We start from the raw sequence: 20265 nt of genomic DNA, 5'->3' as shown, positions 1-20265 counted from the left end.
TAGTCCAAATTCAGATAATTGTTCCCCTGTCAAAATGGCTCCCACTTACAGCCCACTTACAGGGGCTTTCTGGGAGAGGAAGTGAACTCCTTTTTTAAGGCAGAGTTCTGTAAAGATTTTAAGTCACTTATCTGTTTAGGCTGTAAGCAAGTTCCATGGAACCTTCCAGTAGCTAGGACTGTCAGAATCTGTGCAGATAGAGTTTGCTGAGAGTCTCACTTTTATCTTTATTCCATGCAAAGGGAGTACTCCTGAACTATGGGGACAGGGCAGCAGATATAGGGATATTTTGTTTTTCTTAATATCCTTCTATCCCAGGTCTCTGGGTTTTGTAGGGTTTCCATTTCTTTTCTGTTGAATTCCAAAATTTGCCTGTTGTCATTCATCTCAATATGCAACTGTCTATCTGTTGTTTTTGTTTCTTCTTTGTGGAAGAGCAGGTGATTTCTGGATGCCTCTACTCAGCCATCTGACATTTTCCTAAGTGAAAATCTTTCTAAATAATTTTAATATAATTAAGTGTACTATGAATTTTCTTTTTTTATAAATTTTGCATCCTTTAATTTCAGAACAAAACTAAACAAAACAAGCAACAAGAAACACAAATCCACATCCAACCCTTCTGTCCAATTAAGAAGGGGATGGGACTTGAGGTCCTTGTTTCCTGCTTTAGATACAAGGACAGGAGAAAGAAAAACAACTAGACTATCAATCAACAGAGGAAGTCAGGTGGGACAGGGTCATTCAAGGTTACTGTGAGAGCCATGGGGATACTGTATGGAGGGTACATGTTTCTCTGTGGACACTCCTGATCTACTTCCACGCAAGATGCATCCTCATAACACTCAAAAGGGGGGTATCTCATCAGGAACAGTAGTGCTGACTTCTTCCCCTATCACTTCACTGTCATCAATGCTTAGGCCTAGATTTATCATGCAGTAAATACATTTGGAGTGAGTCTAGGGAGATTCAAGGGAGAAGCAGGAAGAGAACAGGGCAGTTTCAAACTGTAGCACCACCAGGTCCTTGATAGCCTTATCATTTTTGTCTGCCTCAGCCTTCTGCCACAGTGTCTCCAAAATGGGTTGGTGTCCAGGTGCTTTTTGGTCATCATGTAGCCCATTGTAGGGTTGTCTCAAAATACCTGAACCTTTGTGATCTGCTCCATGTTGGCACTTTAGCCATAGGTGCTGCTAGAAACAATGCAGCAGGGTGAAGACACAAACATATTGGAGATTGTCACCTTCTCAACCTTTCTTTTTCTTTTTTTTTTTTTTTTTTGGTACGAGGGATTGAACTCAGGGGTACTTAACCACTAAGTCACATCCCCACCCTTTTTTGTATTTTATTTAGAGAGGGGGTCTCACTGAGTTGCCTATAGTGTCACAAAGTTGCTGAGGCTGACTTTGAAGCACCATCCTCCTGCCTCAGCCTCTCAAGCCTCTGGGATCACAGAGCCTTCTCAACCTTCTTATCCAAGATTTCTTTCATGAGCTTGCAGAGGTTCTTGAACTTTGCCATGCTCATCTCCATTTTCTTTTTCTCCTCCTCATCTTCCAGTATCTCTGGGCCTTCCTTGGTCACAAAGATCAGGCTCTTTTCATCAAACTTCTTGAACTGCTTCATGTAGTACTTGTCAATTGGCTCAGTCATATACACTATCTCAAAGTCCCGCTTCTGCACATGATCCACAAAAGCAGAGTTGGCCACTTGCTCATTTCTCTCAGCAGCGATATAATAGGTGAACTTCTGTGTCTCCTTTATGCAAAAGACATACTCTGCCAGAGAAGTCATCACATCCCCAGAATGAAAGGTATGATAACGCAGCAGCTCAGAAAGGCATTGCTGGTTAGTAGAATTCTTATGGATTCAAAGCTTAAGGTATTTAGAGAATGCCTCAGGGAAGTTTTTGTAGTTTTCCTTGTCACTATCCACTCAGAGAAGAGTCCAAGAAACTTCTTCACAGTATTTTTTTCAGATGAATGTCAGTATTTTGCTCTTCTGGAGGATTTCTTTGGAGATGTTCAGGGGCAGACCCTCAGAGTCAACCACACCACAGATAAAGTTGAGAGATACTCTAGTATCAACTCATCACAGATGTTCATGATGAACGCATGACAGACATAGAGTTTGATGTACTTCTTGTTCTCAAAGAGGTCAAAGGAGGCCCACTGAGGGAAGAACAGCAATGCCCTGAATTCCAGCTCACCTTCTACAGAGATGTGCTTAATTAATTGCCAAGTGGCCTTCCCTGTCATTGGTGAGGCTTTTGTAGAATTATCCATATTCCCCGTGAGTTATATCATTGGGGTTTCTGGTCCAAGTGGGTTTGGTCTTGTTCACTTCTTCAAAATCAATATAATTCTCCTTAATCATCTTTGTTTTCTTTTTCTTATCCTTAACAGTGTCATTTTTCTGATCCAAACCCATATCTTTAATCATATTTTTTTCATATTATCCATATATTTCTCTTCACTCTTATCTTTCTCTTACTCTGCCTCATCATCACTGATTTCCTTCTCTTGTTCCTTCTCCAAATAGAGGGTAATGGGATCACCTATGAACTGCAAGTGCTTCTTCACCACTTCTTTGACCCACCTCTCCTCTAGGTTTTCTGGTCTTCTTTGAGGGAGAGGATCACTTTTGTATCCCAGTCAATTGGCTCACCATGATCAGCTTGTACAGTGAAGGATCTCTTAGCAGAAGACTCCCAGGTGTATTGTTCATCATTATTATACTTTGTGATTACAAAAACTTTCTCTGCCACCAGATAGGAGAATAAAATACAACACCAAATTGCCCAATCACAGATGTCTGCACCATTCTGAAAAGCCTCCATAAATGCTTTAGCACCAGAATTGACAATGGTTCCCAAATTATTTATGAGGTCAGCCTTGGTCTTACTGATGTCTCTGTCCCCCAAAGTCATGTGCATTCCTGGGGGTTGGGGATGATGTCAGTTTTCACCCCTTTACCACGGTCCAACTTGGAAGGGTCTGTCAGGCTCTCATAGTGAAACTTGTCCAAGGCATTGGAAGCATTTGAGATCAATTCCCAGAGGAAAATGTCCTTGTTGGTTTAAAGGTATTGAAAATGAGAAACAGGACTTGGGCAATTTCTGCCTGAAAGGCAAAGGTCTTCACTTTCTTTTATTAGTGGTACATTTCCTTGGGCATTTTGGAGAGAACGGGCTGCAAATATTTTACAGCAGGGTGGGCCCAGAGAGAGTTCGATTCACTCTAAGCACCAAGGTTGTGTGAAGTGTGGGGGGGTACTCAAGAGCATGCTGACTTTTCTAATTCCATTTGAGTATTGTCCCCACTGAAAAACCATAGATTAAGGGATATTGGTAGTATGTTTCAGAATTTTATCTATCTCTATCACATTTCAAATATTTTTTAAAAATCAGAAGTTTAATGAAGTAATTTGTTTTTTGTATACTGAATCAATGAATTAAAGACATATAAAATTCTCTCACATATATTTGATGTTTTAAAAGTGATAAATATTTCACATATAGCTTAAACTCTATCCTTTGTTCCTTTCCCCTTTCTCTTTCTCCACTGGTGACCATAAATCAGAGTGTTTTTAAAGGTATTTTCCTTAACAGTAAAGTCACCCATCATGTTTTCTTTTCATCATATTAATAAGAAGTAAATGCAAACAATTTTCCCTCTGTTCCATCCTACTAAGTGATTTTAAAGTACCAGTTTCAGAACTGTTCTGTGTAATATCCAAGGCTTATCTAATTGATTTTAAACATAGGTTACAAACTCAAATGCCCTGAAGTGCCATGCAGAGGACTTTAGAGAGCTATTTTGACAAAGTGGAAACTGTCTAGATTGAGTTCATACCCAATTTATAAAAGGCAGCTGCTGCTTGCTATCTTCTTAAATGCCAATAAGTCAATGTTCAGTATTGTCAAGTGATCTGATTTTTTAGGGAAAAAAAAGGACATTTTTGCATCTTTAGTTTGAATTTCTAAATTTTGGAAAGTAAGTTTAAAAAATACCTCTTAAGTTAAATTTAACTTGTTGGACATCCAGACTCAGTTAATGGATTGTTGCTTTACACACATGGTAAAATGGGGCAGCTACAACTGCATTTCTGTTTGGTGCATTGTCTTTTCCCCCTTTTGGATTCACTAGTATGTTCAGTCACATTTGTTGTTCAAGTCTGGGCTTTCTGGGCATAAGGAGCCTTCTATGAACTGGCCGACTTCCACCCTGCTGCTCCCAACGAAATGGTTTCTTTATGATTCACTGAAAAGCTTCAACACCATTCTGCCTCCACTTTTCATCTCATAAAGTTGTGTCATATGATGCAGAGATTGGTTTGGATTTGCACAAATCTGTGTTCTGATCCTAGCTCGGTTGCATACTAATTTATGTTTCAGTAATATGTTTCTTGAAATCTCAAAAATGCTATAATGAAATACCTACCTTAGTGCTTGCCATATAATAATGCATGTGATAAAATAGGCTGCCTCCTTTCAGAAATTCAAGTGCTCAATTTATGTATCTTGCTCAAATCCTACCTTTATCTCAGTCAAGATACTCCCTCCTCTCTTCTCTGAACATGCATAGAATTAATTTTTTTCCATGGTATATTTGCCATCATCTTGAATAATTTTGTTACGATCCATACCAATTTTTTCAGATACATGTCACTGCTCTAATCATAATATAACTTTCTGAAAGACAATAAAAAATTTTGAATTTCTTGGATTATCTCATAATCATATATTTTCATCTTCCAGGAAGATGACAACTATTTTCTTTGGGTCTATGAACTTTAGAGTAGAAAGAAATCTTAGAGATTATTACTATAATTGATCATTTTCTAGATGAAATTAAATTCTTATTCAAGTGTCTTGTCAAAATCCCATGGATGACTGGAGAGAGAATTGAGGTTAAACACTAAAATATTTAATTTTTTGAATCTTACAATAATCTTAGTGTGATGGTTTATATCATTGACTTTGGAGTGAAGTATTTCATCCTGGCTCTACCCCTTTCCAACTGTGTGCCTGGGCATGTTAGTAATGTCTATGAGACTCAGTTTCTTAATATCTCAAAGAGGGTTTAAAACATGGGATTGTTTCTGAATAAATGAAGTAAGATATGTAAAGCATTTGCCCAGTGATAGCATATGCCAGGCAATTGGTATATTCTATGATGATGATAAAAAAAGAGAACGGAGCCCATGCCATGGATCTGCTAATCCTGTTACTTAGGGAATTAGATAATGGTTGCTGTTATCCTTTTCTTTAAAGACTCTGCAAAATTAATAAATTATTTTTTGACCTTTAGTTCTTCAGGAGGAAAAATTTCAACACACACACACACACACACACACACACACACACACACACCTATACTTATTTATATGACTTTCCTACAAATTTTCTTTACATTTTTGAGTCTTTTAGCTTTAAAACTACCACTATTCTCATTCTTTAATATGAAGCTGATTCAATTTTAATATAAAGAAGGATTATTACACTGTTCTAATTTATTTTTATAACAATTGTTTTAACTATCTCTTGGTTCTTTTTGCTATCTTTGCTGTCAACCTCTCTTTTCTCCTGTAAGTAGTTACCACTAACTTCTTTTCCAAATATTTTATGAGTTTTTTATTTGTAATTATTTTGTAAATTATGACTTTTTGGTAGTTGTACAATACCACCTTGCTGAAGAGGTATGAAATAACCATTGGTCTGGATTCCTGTTTTAAAATGTTGAAATAGTATAAAGTGGTTATAAACCTTTCTTAATATCCTAGAAGACTAAGGATGCTTTCAACCAAATGTAAGAATTTTCAGAATGTGAGACTCTGAGTAGAGCAATAAAACACAGGAGGTGGTTCAGATCCACTTGGTTCAGAAGCAGCTTTTATCACCACATAAATATTATGAAGCAACTAATTCATCAGTAGCCTCAAGCATGTGCTTCCTATTAAAAAAAAAAAAAACTGGGAATCCTAGAAGTTGTGGAGAATAGGTTAGATTTCTCAACCTCCTCATTTCTGCTCTGGTTCCCTAACATTTTTCCCTACTCTTCTCATTAATGATCCATGGCATATAGCACAAGCTATCAGAGAGACTCTACATGATCATTGAATAATTGAATGAACGAATGACATCTTTCTAGCATGCTTTACTTCTCCATTTTTATTATACACATTTATGATATAAATGCATATTATTAATGTATGGAATCATTTACATTTTTCTGTTAAATGAACACATCCTCTTATTCTTCTATGGAGATGCTTGAAAAAGTGTGGCTTTTCTAGTCTAGACTTTTGAAAAATGTTATGTTAGCTAGATACTGAAAACTTAGCATATTTTTAATAGAAGAATGTGCTCTAAGCGAAGAAGCACCTCAAATATTTAAAGCACAATTTAAAGTACTGTTGTTAATTTATGAACTGCTGGCAAAAGAAGGTAAAGGAAACAAAGTCTGGCATACAGAAAATAGAAATGGAATGTACCATTCTTAGCAGTGAAATCTAGAGAAGGTCAGAAACAAAGTGATCAAGTAGGTGAACATAATTTATGGGCATAAGCTTTGGAATTAGAATGTCTGATGTCTTAGTCATCTTTTTCGCTGCTGTGACTAAATGACCGGACTAACACAACTGTAGAGGAGGGAGAGTTTATTTGAGGGTTCATTGTTTCCAAGTCCATAGAAGGCCGACTCCATTTCTTGGGGCTTGAGGTGAGGTGGAACATTATGACAAAAGAGTGTGGCAGAGGGAAGCTGAGAGAGAGAGAGAGAGAGAGAGAGAGGGAGAGAGAGACTGAGACTCCACTCTCCTGATACAAAATATATATCCCAAACCATGCCCTGATTCCTACCTCCTCCAGCCACACTCTACCTCTTCAGTTCCCACTCAGTTAATTCCTATTAGGGGATTAAATCACTGATTGGGTTAACTCTCACAACCCAATCATTTCTCCTTCAAACCTTGCATTGTCTCACGTGTGAGTTTTTCAGGGACACCACATCTAAACCATAACATCTGAGTTTCTACTCTCTTTTTTCACTGGCCAACAATGCACTAGCTATATGCAAACTTCTGCTTAATTTCTTAGTCAATGTGGAAGGACTAACATTATATGCCTCATAGACTTGTGAGGATTAAAGAGGTATTTTATAAAGTACATATTATAGTATCTGGTACATACAAAGGATAATATTGTTTTTATTGTTACTGAATAAAACCAGAAGATACTCAGGTTTTATGAGTTTTTTTTTTTTTTTTTCTGGTGAACTCATATGTGTCAGGTAAGATCATTGAAAACATTGTTGCACATAATGCTGTCAAATTTGTTTTTAAATACCGTTTCTGAGATTATAAAACTATCAAGCCTTAGCTAAAATATTCTTTCTGTCTTTTCCTTCTCCTATCCTTATTCCATTCTTTTCCCCTTCCTTTGTTCTTTACTACCAACGTTTACTACTTAACAGTGTTCCAGACTGTCCCAAGCACTGAGAATAGTATGATTGCTTTTATGTGTCTGTATGTCTATCATCTACTTATATTTATCTTAGTTTAGGTTGTTTAAACTACAGAAATTTAGTTTTGCCATTCTGGATGCTGAAGGTCCAAAGTCAGCCTCAGGGTGCCAGCATCCGGCTCTTGGTGAGGACCTTCTTCCTGGCTGGCTTTCAATCCGCTGCCTTCTTGTGGTGTGTCCTCACATGGCAGAGAGAGGAAGCAAGGAAGCGTGGTATCTCTTCCTCTCATAAGAGCTCTAATCCCATTATGGCTGTTCCACCCTCATTACCTCATCTAAGTGTAAGTACCTATCCAGGTTTCCCCCCTTCTTATATATTTGGGATTAGGGATTCAGTATATAAATTTTGGGAGGGCATATTTAGCCCAAAATATTATCTATCTAAATGCAGTTATGAAAACAAAGTGTCGAATTCTAATGAAATCATTGAAAAGCTCCATGAAAGGAAACTATTTTAAAACAAGTCTTGATTGTGTGTGTTCTCCAAGTGGTTGGGCAGAGTGGGGAAAGAGAAAAAGGGTAGAAGGTGAAGAGTTACAAAGGACAGATATGAAACAACACAATGGTATTAAATGGCATTGTTAGAGAAAAAAAAATGACTTCCCTGAAAATTTTGGACATTACCATGATGATGAGTGTGTTTTCAGGGGGGAAGTGAATATGATCTAGTATACCCTCCAGAAGCAGTTTATGGGATGGACTCAGATTCCTAAGAAATATTCTGGGCAGTCAGGATGAATAGTAAACGGGAAGAACTAACCTGACTCCATCACAGATAAGCCTACAGTAGTTATGCATGGTTTCCCAGGTGATGTTTGCCTGAGAAATGATTTCCTGGGACACATGCTTGCCTTTCTTGGCCTGGGTGTGATAATCTCTGCCCTGACTCCACAGGGTGCTGATGACCCCCTTCTCACAATGTAGTTCCAGTCAGCACCGCCAGTACTGGTGGGGTCTCATTTCTGGCTCTAGCTGCTCTTGTCTTCCTTTTGTAGCTATTTCTGCTGGCTCTAGTCCAACACCACTGCTACAGTCTCAGTTTTTGCTGGCTCGATCCCACAGTGGCCCTGGGTGGTGCAAGGCTTTCCAATATGCTGTCTCTATGATGTTTGAAGTCTCCTCCTCATCTTCAGTTACTGGCCCTGGTCTTGTTTTATTATGAGCCTGTAGTATAAGAAGCGTCATAGACTTTTAACCAATAAAATCAAGATTTCATTAATAACGCTGACCCTCATTCTGTGACAACTTTGGCAGTTGTTTTAGCTTTTTTGCTGCTGGGACTAGAAGACCTGACCAGAACAATTTTAAAGGAGCAAAAGTTTATGTGAGGGCTCATGGTTTCAGACATCTCAGTCCTTAGAATTCTAGCACTATTCCTTGGGGCTCCAGGTGAGGCTGAACATCATGGCAGAAGAGGAAGCAGCTCACATGGTGATCAGAAAGCAGAGAGAGAAGTCTCCACTTGCCAGATACAAATATATGTCCCAAAGCCATGCCCTAAATTCCCACCTCCTCCAACCATATCCTACCACTTCAGTTATCACTCAGTTAATCCCTATCAGGGGTTAATCACTGACTAGGCTAAGACTTTCAGAGCCCAATCATTTTTTCCTCTGAACCTTCTTGCATTGTCTCACATGTGAATTTTGGGGGACACCTCACATCCAAACCATAGCGGCAGTCTTAGTTACTTTATCCTTAAAATTAAGTTAATGCTACCTGCCGTAAAGAGTTATTCTGAAGATTCAATGATTTCACGTAATTAAAATACCTAATATACAGTGTGGCAGGTGGTAACTTCTTATTATCACCACTTAATCCCCATGATGGGCCCACTTGAGTCCCATTTTTTTTTTTTAATTCTCTTCTACCTCCTAAAGCTCTTGCATTTTGAAAGTTTTCCTTGTGGATAATAGGTTATAGAACTCATTTGCATAATTTCAACTAGAACAATGTGTAGAGCATAACTCAACACACGTTAACTTCTCTCCTGCCTTTGTTACCGCAAACTTCTTTGGCATTTGTAGTTTCCTTGGGGCCATTTGCCACAGTGTTCTTCCTTTGGTGCTATACTTGCAATCTTTTGTGCAAGTTGGCATCTTAATGTACAGATATTCCCAACTGTGTAACTCAAATGACCAAAGAGGCCCAGAGAGAGAGAGAGAGGAATGGATGCCAACAGAGTAGAATTGTGGTTGCAGAAATTAATGGGATGTAACAACTCAGCCTCGAAACAGTTGAAAGGCTATCAGACATTACCAAGAGGTTGCACACACAGCTATTCTAATCAGGAGGGTTAATACGCTGATTCTAGCCATAAGAAAAGTGGGTTCATGGCTGATGCCCCAAATCAAATGGGACATACCATTAAAGTTTTGCGTCAATACATACTTACAGCAGAACCCTAGCTTGTGGGCAGTGTAGGAGCTGCATATAGCATTTCAGTCCCCATCCCAGGCTAATTACAGGTGTAAATGGAGATATAACTTCATTTACCCCAAAACAAGGGTTTAAGGAAATGCTCCACACCTAATGGGGCATAGCCTAATAGTTAGAAATATAGTCCCTCCAGCCAAGTTGTCTGGGTTCAAATCTCAGCTGTTCTACTTACTGTTACTTTTATTATGGAGTGCACAAGAATTACAAACTACCATGCATATTGAGCCAAATCGAAAGGAATAAATGTTTTAATGAGCATGCCAGGTAAGCAGTGACTGGGAGCAGGCTAACGCCTCAAAGAACACCCATCCCTGAATTTTGGAAGTACAGAGTTGATAACGACAAAATTCACAAAACCACAAGGACAGTTGAGGTTCATGTAGGTCAGAGAAGACCTTGTTGAGATGATATTTTGATTACATAAGAGAATAGTATTTTTTATTAATTCATTTTTATTGTAAACAAATGGGATACATGTTGTTTCTCTGTACATGAAGTAGAGGCATACCATTTGTATAATCATACATTTACCTAGGGTAATAGTTTTTGATTCATTCTGTTATTTTTTTTTCTTCCCCCCCACCCTCCCACCCCTCTACTACCTATATACAGTCCCTCCTTCCTCCATTCTTTCCTCCCTCCCATTCCCCATTATGTGTCAACATCTGCTTATCAGCGAAATCATTCGTCCTTTGGTTTTTTGAGATTGGCTTATCTCACTTAGCATGAAATTCTCCAACTCCATCCATTTACCTACAAATGCCATAATTTTACTCTTCTTTATAGCTGAGTAATATTCCATTTTATATATATACCACAGTTTCTTTATCCATTCATCAAATGAAGGACATCTAGGTTGGTTCCACAATCAGGCTACTGTGAATTGAGCAGCTATGAATATAGATGTGGCTGTATCTCTGTAGTATGCAGATTTTAAGTCCTTTGGGTATAGGCCAATGAGTGGGATAACTGGGTCAAATGGTGGTTCCATTCCAAGTTTTCTAAGGAATCTACACACTGCTTTCCAGAGCAGCTGCACTAATTTGCAACCCCACTAGCAACGTATGAGTGTAACTTTTTTCCCACATCCTCACCAACCCCTATTCTTGCTAGTATTCTTGATAATCGCCATTCTAATTGGGGTGAGATGGAATCTTAAGGTAGTTTTGATTTGCATTTCTCTTATTACTAAAGATGTTGAATATTTTTTCATACATATATATATATATATATATATATATATATATATTGATTGCTTGTATATCTTCTTCTGTGAAGTGTCTGTTCATTTCCTTAGCCCATTTGTTGATTGGGTTATTTATATTCTTGTGTAGAGTTTTTTGAGTCCTTTATAGATTCTGGAGATTAGTGCTCTATCTGAAGTATGAGTGGCAAAGATTTTCTCCCACTCTGTAGGTTCTCTCTTCCCATTGCTGATAGTTTTTTTTTTGCTGAGAGAAAGCTATTTAGTTTGAATCTATCCTAGTTATTGAGTCTTGCTTTTATGTCTTGTGCTATGGGAGTCCTGTTAAGGAAGTCTGATCCAAAGCTGACATGTTGAAGATTTGGACCTACTTTTTCTTCTATAAGATGCAGGGTCTCTGGGCTGATTTCAAGGTCCTTGATCCATTGTGAGTTGATTTTTGTGCAGGGTGAAAGATGGGGGTTTAGTTTCATTCTGTTGCATATGGTTTTCCAGTTTTCCCAGCACCATTTGTTGAAGAGGCTATCTTTTCTCCATTGCATATTTTTGGCCCCTTTGTCTAGTATGAGAAAATTGTATTTATTTGGGTTTGTGCCTGTGTCCTCTATTCTGTACCATTAATCTACCTGTCGATTTTGGTGCCAATACCATGCTGTTTTTGTTACTATTGCTTTGTCGTATAGTTGAAGGTCTGGTATTGCGGTAACCTCTGCTTCACTCTTCCTGCTAAGGATTGCTTTAGCTCTTCTGGGTTTCTTATTCTTCCAATGAATTTCATAATTTCTTGATCTATTTCTGTAAGGTACATCATTGGGATTTTAATTGGAATTGCATTGAATCTGTATAGCACTTTTGGTAGTATGGTCATTTTGACAATATTAGTTCTGCCTATCCAAGAACATGGAAGATCTTTCCATCTTCTAAGGTTTTCTTTAATTTCTTTTGTTAGTGTTCTGTATTTCTCATTTTAGATGTCTTTCACCTCTTTTGTTAGATTCATTCCCAAGTATTTTATTTTTTTTTGATGCTATTGTGAATGGGGTAGTTTTCCTAACTCTCTTTCTGAAGATTCATCACTTATGTATAAAAATGCATTGGATTTATGAGCATTGATCTTATATCCTGCTACTTCACTGAGTTCACTTATGAGTTCTAAAAGTTTTCTGGTGGAATTTCCTGGTTCCTCTAAATATATAATCATGTCATCAGCAAATAGGGATCGTTTGAGTTCTTCTTTTCCTATTCGTATCCCTTTAATTTCTTTGGTCTGTCTAATTGCTCTGGCTAGAGTTTCAAGGACAATATTGAATAGAAGTGGTGAAAGAAGTGGTGCCTTGTTCCAGTTTTTAGGGGGAATGCTTTCAGTTTTTCACCATTTAGAATGATATTGGCTATGGGCTTAGCATAGATGGCCTTTCCAATGTTAAGGAATGTTTCCACTACCCCAATTTTTTCTAGTGTTTTGAGCATGAAGGGATGCTGTATTTTATCGAATGCTTTTTCTTCATCTATTGAAATAATCATGTGATTCTTAACTTTAAGTCTGTTGATATGGTGAATGACATATATTGATTTCCTGATGTTGAACCAACCTTGCATCCCTGGGATAAAACCCACTTGATTGTGGTGCACTATTCTTTTAATATATTTTTGTATGCGATTTGCTAAAATTCTGTTGAGAATTTTTGCGTCGACATTCATTAAGAATATTGGTCTGAAATTTTCTTTCCTCATGTGTCTCTGTCTGGTTTAGGTATCAGGGTGATATTGGCTTCATAGAATGAGTTTGGGAGGGTTCCCTCCTCTTCTATTTCATGGAATACTTTGAGGAGTATTGGAATGGGCTCTTCTTTAAAGGTTTTTAGAACTCGACTGAGAACCCATCTGGTCCCGCACTTTTCTTTGTTGGTAGGCTTTGATGACCTCTTCCATTTCATTACTTGCAATTGATCTATTTAAATTGTGTATGTCCTCCAGGTTCAGTTTAGGTAATTCATATGTCTCTAGAAACCTGTTGATGTCTTCAAGATTTTCTATTTTGTTGGAGTATAGATTTTCAAAATAGCTTCTAATTATGTTTTGTATTTCAGTGGTGTCTGTTGTGATATTTCCTTGTTCATTCTGAATTTTAGTAATTTGAGTTTTCTCTCTCTATTATTGTGGTTAAGGGTTTATCAATATTGTTTATTTTTTCAACGAACCAACTATTTATTTTGTCAATTTTTTCGATTGTTTCATTCAATTTCACTGATTTCAGTTCTGATTTTAACTATTTCCTGTCTTCTACTACTTTTGGTGTTGGTCTGTTCTTCTTTTTCTAGGGCTTCGAGCTGTAGTGTTAGGTCATTTAGTTGTTGATTTTTTCTTCTTTTTTTGAAAGCACTGCATGAAATAAATTCTCCTGTAAGTACTACTTTCATAGTGTCCCAAAGATTTTGATATGATGTTTCTTTGTTCTCATTTACCTCTAAGAATTTTTTAATTTCCTTCCTGATGTCTTCTGTTATCCATTCATCATACAATAGTGTATTATTTAATTTCTAGGTGTTGGAGCAGTTTCTGTGTTTTATTTTGTCATTTATTTCTAATTTCAATCCATTATTGTCTGATAGAATACAAGGTAGTATCTCTATCTTCTTGTACTTGCTAACATTAGCTTTGTGGCATAAAATATGGTCTATTTTAGAGAAGGATCCATGTGCTGCTATGAAGGAAGTGTATTCGCTCTTTGTTAGATGGTATATTCTCCATATGTCTGTTAAGTCTAAATTATTGATTGTGTTATTGAGATCTTTGTTCAATTTTTGTTTGGAAGATTTGTCCAGTGGTGACAGAGGTGTGTTAAAATCACCTAGTATTATTGTGTTGTGGTCTATTTGATTTCTGGAATTGTGAAGGATTTGTTTGATGTATATGGATGAGCCACTGTCTGGGGCATAAATATTTATGATTGTTATATCTTGCTGATTTATGTTTCCCTAAAGCAGTATGAAATGTCCTTCTTTATCCCTTCTGACTAACTTTGGCTTGAAGTTCACATTATCTGATATGAGGATGGATACTCCAGCTTTTTTGCTGTGTCCATGTGCATGGTACTTTTTTTCCCATTCTTTCACCTTTAGTCTGTGGGTATCTCTTTCTATAAGTTGAGTCTCTTGCAGGCAGCAAATTGTTGGATTTTTCTTTTTAATCCAATCTGCCAATCTATGTCTTTTGATTGATGAATTCAGGCCATTAACATTCAGGATTATTATTGAGGTATGATTTGTATTCCTGGTCATTTGGCTCTTTTTTTTTTTTTTTTTTTTTTTTTTTGACACAACTTGGTTTCTCCTTTATTTGGCTGTTCCTTTAGTGTAGTTCCTCCCTTTGATGATTTACATTGTTTTTTTCATCTCTTTCTCATGGAATATTTTGCTGAGAATGTTCTGTATGCCGGCTTTCTTTTTGTAAATTCTTTTAGCTTTTGTTTATTGTGGAATGATTTTATTTCATCGTCAAATCTGAAGGTAAGTTTTGCTGGGTATAAGATTCTTGGTTGGCATCCATTTTCTTTCAGATCTTGAAAAATGTTGTTCCAGGCCCTTTCTAGCTTTTAGGGTCTGGGTTGAAAAATCTGCTGTAATCTATATTGGTTTTCCCCTGAATGTAATTTGAATCTTTTCTCTCACGACCTATAAAATTCTGTCTATTTTGTATGTTATGTGTTTTCATTATATTGTGCCTTTTTGTGGTTCTATTGTAATTTTGTGTATTTGGAGTCCTATAAGTCTCTTGTACTTGATTGTCCATTTCATTCTTTAGATTTGGGAAATTTTCTGATAGTATTTCATTGAATAGGTTGTTCATTCCTTTGGTTTATTTCTCTAAGCCTTCCTCAATCCCAATAATTCTTAAATTTGGCCTTTTCATGATATCCCATAATTCTTGTAGATTCTGTTCATGATTTCTTACCATCTTCTCTGGTCAACTTTGTTTTCAAGATTAAATATTTTTTCTTCAATATCTGAGGTTCTGTCTTCCAGGTGTTCTATCCCATTGGTTATGCTTTCTATGGAGCTTTTAATTTGGGTTATTGTTTCCTTCATTTCAAGGATTTTTGTTTATTTTTTTTCAATATCTCTAACTCTTTATTGAAATGATCTTTTGCTTCCTGTAGAGAATGTTTTGATTATACTTTTCACAGTCATTTGTTATACATCAGGGCCATAGTCAGGGATGTGGGAAGGTCCTGCTGTACTATCAACATAGATGCAACTTCAGGAGGCTCAAAGGAAAACATTATAAGCAAGTATACGATGAAGTCAGGTCAGAACAAAATGGCATTACTTTGGTTCTTTTCCATTTCAATTTTGAGCAACTTATTTAAGCTCTCTGCCCTCTGTATCCTTTTCTTTAAAATGGCATGACAATAGTGATTTTATAGGGTTGTTTGGAGAATTTCATAGGGTTAATAAATGTTAAATGCTACAAAAAATGCCTGGTATATAGTTGACACTTAACAAATATTAGCTATATTATTATTACCTCCATTAGGTAAGGAAACCAAAACAGTACCAAAAATGGAGTTCATAGATTGTTGAAGGGGAGGAAAAAGGAAATTCTAGGGAAATTTTCAACCTAAAAGCAGCTTGCGAGGACTCCTGTCTCACACAGTGACAATCACATTAGGTTGATGGGGATGAGGTTGTTATTATCCTTCTACTCCTGAATCAAGACTGGCTGAGGAGCAGGGTAGATCTGATACAACAGACAGATAATGATGCCTGCTGGAAAGGCTGGAGAGGGCAGGAGCTTACCTTTCAAAATTCTTGCTGTCATCCTGCAGGCCTCTCAGGGGACTGAGGGAGAGCTTTTGCATGTGTCCTATCATGACTTCATGTCACATAACAAATCTCATGCAACCTTCTTTAGTTGTACTTGAACTGATTTGGATGATTGATCTGCTACTTTCGATTAATTTCAACCTAAATTTAAATGAAGAGCAAATATTTTACATTGATGAGATCACAGTGCTTTGTTCCTTAGGAGTATTTTTAAACTGGGCAACAAACAGACTTTATGTTCTACATAAAAAAGGTAAATAATGGGCTGGGGATATAGCTCAGTTGGTAGAGTGTTTGCCTCACAAGTACAAGGCCCTGCGTTCAATCCCCAGCACCGCAAAAAAAAAAAAAAAAAAAAAAAAAAAAAAAGAAAAGTAAATAGTCTGAACTAGGTAATATTAGGTAAACATTCTCAGTACAGTCTCCAGCACAGCACAGAAATAATATGTAAATTCCAACTTTTTTATTGCTGTGAATGCATTTGAGACTTTGATGTTTCTGAACTACCAGTGATATCGTTAAGGTACAGAATTGCTTTCTTAGAAATTCTGGTGGTTTGACTATTAAAGTGCTTAAGTTAGATTATAAGCTAGCAAATATTATCATTACCTTGTTAAAATGTTTTAATTTCAAATGTAATATGGAAACATGGTTGTGATTTCAAGCACTGCATATTTTGGATTTAATTTTATAGTTTGTTACATTTGCTTAGCTATTCTTTGATATTAATCTTTTAAAAGAAACTGATTTGCTGTAGATAAAATCTTTAAAATTATTTAATTTTTGTATAAAAATCTATGTTCATCTTTAACACAGAGAATTTCTACTTTTGTTTTCCTTTTGAGTATGGTGTGTATTAGCTCCATGAGCTTTTCAAGCCTAAACTATAGAAAAAATATATCTGAAATCAATTTATTGGATTAGGTCAGCTGATATGATCTAATAGCATGATTTATATTTCAATATATGTGTTATTGTATGTTTAATGGTAGCATGTTCCCATAATTTTATCTTCTCAATGTTTAATAAAAATAATCTAATAGGATATAGGAAAATTTCAGTGTGCGTGTTTTAAACTAATGTTCTATTTTTGCACTGTGTTAACTTTGAACAAAAGTGCATATTTTTTCAGATAAAAAAACAAACTTGAATATTTTGAGCTACAAATTTTAACTGTCCTAGGGAATGGTATCCTTAAGGACATCTCTAATATTTTCAAGTTTGACTATAATGTTAATGAATAAATTTAAACAATGATATATTTTCATATCTGTATGTTGTCCATTTAAAAATTACCCTATTCTTTGATGCCTATGCACAATTTTTTCTTGGGAAATATTTCATTAAAAACTTTCTCATTTATAAAAATTTACATTATTATAACATTTGCATATTACTATATTTTGAGCCACAGTGCCTGTCTTAGAATTTAAGCTCCATAACTGTTGTGATCACTCTTGGGAACATTAGTTAACCCCTCCTGAGCCTTAGTTTTACTTTATGAAGTGGGGATAAGAATAGGACCTACCTTAAAATTTAATTATGAGGATTATATGATTAAATATATGTAAGGTGATTAGAAGAGTGCCTTAAACAGGGTCATGGAATTATTATTATTATTTTTTTCTTCATTATTTGGGGAATATTAGGAAGGAAGGGTATAAACTGTAAACGTGGAGATTTTCTATAGAGCAGTTATGATAATATCCTTTTGCAAAAGTTACTATGATTCTTCTTGTGATTAGATTTTACACAGATGTCCAATGAATCAAAGAAAACCTTCTATTTAGTTTAATATCTAAGTAAAAATTGTTATATTGAACTCTGCTCCTTAAATAAGTAAAGTAGTTGGAGCAGTTGTTTAATTCTCTGCTATTCTCATTGCTAGGTCTTAGATGAAAGAAGCCAATGGAAGCTAAGTTCCCACTTCTGCAGCTGCAGATGGAGACTATGGACTAGTTAGGAAGGGGGCTGCTCCTGATGGCCATGGATCAGGGCTGAGGAGAGCAGTATGAGAAGCTGGTTAGGACTGGGGATGCTGCTGTTCACAGCACTGTTTCTCCTTGAGACCTAACTTGCCCTTTTTCACTTCTGTGAACAATAGATGGGGGTGCAGCAAGTGTCAATCATGGTCCCAAAGCAGCATTAACATTAAAAATATATCTCATTATTTGTTAAGGTTTAGACGTGGTGTCCCCCAAAAGTTCACGTGTGAGACAATGTAAGAAAATTTGGAGGAGAAATAGTTGTGTTACAGCCTTAACATAATCAGTGAATTAATCCCTGAAGGGATTAATTGAGTGATAACTGCAGGCAGGTGAGGTGTGGCTGGAGAAGTGGTTCACTGGAATGTGGCTATGGGGTATATATTTTGTATCTGGAGAATGGAGTCTGTCTTTTTGCTTCCTGATCATGATGTTAGCTGCTTCCCTCTGCCACACTCACCTGCCATGATATTCAGCCTCACCTCAAAGAATGGAACTGAACTTCTCTGGACTGAGATCGTTGAAACCATATGCCCTCAAATAAACTTTTCCTCCTCTAGAATTGTTCTGGTCAGATCTCTTAGTCACAGCAGTGAAAACACTGACTAAAACATTATTTCTATCCCAAGGAAGACTGCTCAGATTAAGAGTTGTGATCATCTCTTATCTTGGGGTCAATGATGGAAAGAATCAGAAGTGTTTGGAATGTCAGCTGGTTGGAAGTCTACCTGTGGAGGAGGAAGGTTTCGGATGGTGCCCTCTCTGAACTGCCCTGGTCACCTATAGGAGGTGACCTTGGTTTGAATCTTCTGCAGAGTGACCCCAGGTAGCACTAAGCCACAGAGGTTTCCAAGTGCAGGAGCCTGCTGCCTAGGAGAAAGTTGTGTGGGGTGACTGTCCCATGTGGTTGTCTGTATCCATAACAATACCTGGAATAGAACAGTGATCTCTAGAATAATGGTTCTTTTTGCTATTTTTGCTGTCAACCTCTCTTTTTTCCTGTAAGTGGTTACCACTAACTTCTTTTCCAAATATTTTATGAGCATCTTTGTTATTATTTGAGCTGATGTGTTGAGGGTGACTACAAGTAGTACTAAGTGTGTACATCCCATTAGTTTCCTGTTCATCCAAAATGCTTTTCTCATCATTTATATCATGATTGTCAGGATCTGCCTGAAATACAGAAGATGAATTTAAACTTGGGTATGTTACTCTGTGCGTTTGCTTTTCCACTAACAGATTATAATCAGGCACAGAAGGGAGTTGCTTCAGTGAGTTTGCTGATGTGCTCTGATATTTGGCTAGACTTTGTTTTGACTTGTTTACACAGAATTCATTGTGTTCATTCCTCAGTTTATATTGTTCCAAGAGCCCTCTTTTAATCTTTTTAAAACCTGGGTGGAAAATTTCTAGAATGTTTAAGAAAAGTGAAACAGTGCCTATGAATTGCATAAAAAATAGAAATATTATCTTTTCTCTTGGTCTTGAGACAAAACAATCAATTATATTTGGACATAATGTGTATCACATAAGTGCAAAGCAAGGTTCCTCTGAGCGGAGCTTTGTTTAGTTTCCTTTGTTCCAGCTGACATAGCTCTAGCTCCAATCTCCTGTGATTCGAAGGTATTTCAAACTCTAGCCCATCCAGTTCTCTCCTTAACTGAGCTTTCATCCTCTCCCTCTGTTTCTCTAGAACTCTCAGTCGATATAAAGCATGGCCCATGTAGACCAGAGATGGTGAAGACACAAATATCACCTGCAGAACCCAGTATCTAATGAGGGAGATAGGAAAGGCCTGGTCATAGCATATATTTCTGCAACCCAGTTGTTGTGTATTGCAGACGAAGCCAGACTGCTCATCATTCCAGACATTTTCAGCTGCTACGCCCAGAACAAGCATTCGAAATATGAATAATATGGTGAGCCAAATCTTTCCAATCATGGTGGAGTGAATGTGGACTTCCTCCAGAATACCTCCAAGGGGATTCCAGTCCCCCATGCTTATTTATTCAGCCAACTGAGCTCTGAACCCCATCAAATAGGAGGCAGATAAATTCTTCCATTCTGAAGGGAGCACTGTTTCTTAAACCAAACCTATGACCAAAATATGAACAAATCGTCACTCTTTCCATGTGCTGATTGTTTTACTTTTTTCCCTAGGTAGCAGTAATAATCTACCACAAAGACCATATTTTAGATTTGAGTAATTTAAAATAACTTAAGTTTATGTTTAGACATTACAGTGCAAAAAAAAAAGATACCTAGAGGAGACATGTATATATTCAC

At 36.8% G+C, this 20265-nt stretch overlaps 2 pseudogenes; both read right to left on the bottom strand.

Moving 5' to 3' along the window:
• Positions 1–845: 845 nt before the first annotated feature.
• LOC124994190 (heat shock protein HSP 90-beta-like) lies at positions 846–3176 on the bottom strand (annotated as a pseudogene).
• Positions 3177–8560: 5384 nt separating this feature from the next.
• On the bottom strand, positions 8561–19978 carry LOC124994189 (gap junction alpha-9 protein-like; annotated as a pseudogene).
• Between the last annotated feature and the right edge of the window lie 287 nt (positions 19979–20265).

The sequence above is a fragment of the Sciurus carolinensis genome, chromosome 10 (assembly GCF_902686445.1).
Source record: "Sciurus carolinensis chromosome 10, mSciCar1.2, whole genome shotgun sequence".
NCBI lineage: Eukaryota > Metazoa > Chordata > Mammalia > Rodentia > Sciuridae > Sciurus > Sciurus carolinensis.
Note: the sequence above shows the minus strand (reverse complement) of the source record. Positions and strands in the feature narration are given on the sequence as shown.